General features: G+C 51.3%; 1 non-coding gene across 1 annotated transcript in view; it reads right to left on the bottom strand.

The window, feature by feature from the left end:
- LOC143472565 (small subunit ribosomal RNA) overlaps window positions 1-1,399 on the bottom strand; it is a 1,805-nt gene extending 406 nt beyond the window's left edge. Inside the window, exon 1 of the ribosomal RNA XR_013119913.1 lies at window positions 1-1,399. This exon is cut by the window's left edge and continues 406 nt beyond it. This is a non-coding gene — a ribosomal RNA (small subunit ribosomal RNA).
- Between the last annotated feature and the right edge of the window lie 1,101 nt (window positions 1,400-2,500).

The following is a 2,500-nucleotide window of genomic DNA, read 5'->3' as shown; positions in this document are numbered from 1 at the left end:
CCACTAGTCCCTCTAAGAAGTTAGACGCCGACCGGGAAGGTCGCGTAACTATTTAGCAAGCCAGAGTCTCGTTCGTTATCGGAATTAACCAGACAAATCGCTCCACCAACTAGAACGGCCATGCACCACCACCCACAGAATCAAGAAAGAGCTCTCAATCTGTCAATCCTCACTGTGTCCGGGCCGGGTGAGATTTCCCGTGTTGAGTCAAATTAAGCCGCAGGCTCCACTCCTGGTGGTGCCCTTCCGTCAATTCCTTTAAGTTTCAGCTTTGCAACCATACTTCCCCGGAACCCAAAGACTTTGGTTTCCCGAAAGCTGCCGGAGAGGTCGTCAAAGTAACGCCCCCCGATCGCTAGTTGGCATCGTTTATAGTCAGAACTAGGACGGTATCTGATCGTCTTCGAACCTCTGACTTTCGCTCTTGATTAAAGAAAACATTCTTGGCAAATGCTTTCGCAGTTGTTCGTCTTGCGCCGATCCAAGAATTTCACCTCTAGCGGCACAGTACGAATGCCCCCGTCCGTCCCTCTTAATCATTACCTCGCGCTCCGAAAACCAACAAAATAGAACCGAGGTCCTATTCCATTATTCCATGCACCATTATTCAGGCGAACCGCCTGCTTTGAACACTCTAATTTTTTCAAAGTAAACGTTCCGGCCGCCGCCAACACTCAGTCAAGAGCACCGACGGTGAACCGAAGGTGAGGCCGGGCACGCCAGTACACGCCTTGCGACGGACCGACGGCCCGAGCCCAAATCCAACTACGAGCTTTTTAACCGCAACAACTTAAATATACACTTTTGGAGCTGGAATTACCGCGGCTGCTGGCACCAGACTTGCCCTCCAATGGATACTCGTTAAAAGTTTTAGAGTGTACTCATTCCAATTACAGGGCCTCGTTAGAGTCCTGCATTGTTATTTTTCGTCACTACCTCCCCGCGTCGGGAATGGGTAATTTTGCGCGCCTGCTGCCTTCCTTGGAAGTGGTAGCCGTTTCTCAGGCTCCCTCTCCGGAATCGAACCCTGATTCCCCGTCACCCGTAAGAACCTCGGTAGGCAGATACCGTACCGACGAAAGTTGATAGGGCAGACACTTGAATGATTTGTCGCCGGTGCAAGACCGTGCGATCCGCAAAGTTATCCAGAGTCACCAACGAGCACGGGCCGAGGCCCGGTCGGTTTTTGGTCTGATAAATGCACGCCTCCGTGAGTCGGCGCTTTTCGCATGTATTAGCTCTAGAATTACCACAGTTATCCAAGTAACACGTACGATCAAATGAACCATAACTGATTTAATGAGCCATTCGCAGTTTCACTGTACGAGAGCTCGTACTTACACTTGCATGGCTTAATCTTTGAGACAAGCATATGACTACTGGCAGGATCAACCAGGTAGCTATTCGCAGCAAACGAGGCTGCTGCGGGACGACGGGCGCCCCGCGTTTCTTTTCACACGTTCTCCGTGTACATCGCTACTCAAACACTACGCTCGCGGCTTGCACGAGCTCCGAAAACCGTCGATTCCGGACGCTGCCCGGCGATTCGAGTGCAATACTCGCGCCGAGGCACGCCGATAGCTTGCCACTGGATCCGACAGACCGCTCAAAACCCCGGCTAAGCATGGGCGACCGCGCGAACAGCATTACATCTGCCCATCGTGCCGACGCCAACCGAGATCGATTCTGCTTCGATTCGCACTCGCGCGCGCATTCGCTCACACGACTGCCTGCTCCCTCATAGTAGTCACAGAATCCTGCATCGCCATGGTACCCCAGAACGGCCTCGGGATCGCGCGACCTCGCGGCCGGATTTGGAGTTTGGGAAGGTGCGTGGCCGCTTGCCGTGGCCGCCGAACCGCGCCCCGGCCGGGCACTGCGCGCAACTCGAACGTTTGGACTCTGAAAATATTTCCCAACGTTTGGACTTTAACTTTTTGTCGAGGACTTGAAAAAATTTCAGAGTCCAAACATCGACCCGCGGCAAAAACTTTTCCGAGGTCGAAAAATCCGCGCTCGGTCAAGAGAATATGCGCGGCCTGGGCGTTTGGACTCTAACATTTTTTGGAGTGGATGGGAAAAATTTTCAGAGTCCAAAACACCGACCCGCGCGTGATGCTCTCCCGAGTTCGGAAAATCCGCGCCAGGTGAAAGCTATGCGCGCGACCTGGTCGTTTGGACTCTAAAAAATGTTCAAGTCTCATCACACCAACAAAAAGTTAAAGTCCAAACACCGACTCGCGGCTAAAGCTCTTCCGACTTGGGAAAATCCGCGGCGGTGAGGGCTATCCGCGCGACCTGGGCGTTTGGACTTAACATTTTTTTGGTGTGAATCGACTTGAAAAAATTTCGAAGTCAAAAGTCTATAAAATTAATCTAATGCCATACAGTGTCAAAGTGCACAATTTTAATCGATATAATCATAACAATATATGTCATACAACAAAATCATCAAATAATCGTCAAGCAGCATTGCAAAGCTACGTGAGTCAATGCAAGG

The sequence above is a fragment of the Clavelina lepadiformis genome, unplaced genomic scaffold (genome assembly GCF_947623445.1).
Source record: "Clavelina lepadiformis unplaced genomic scaffold, kaClaLepa1.1 scaffold_177, whole genome shotgun sequence".
NCBI classification, from domain to species: Eukaryota; Metazoa; Chordata; class Ascidiacea; order Aplousobranchia; family Clavelinidae; genus Clavelina; species Clavelina lepadiformis.
This window is presented reverse-complemented; position numbering and strand designations above follow the sequence as displayed.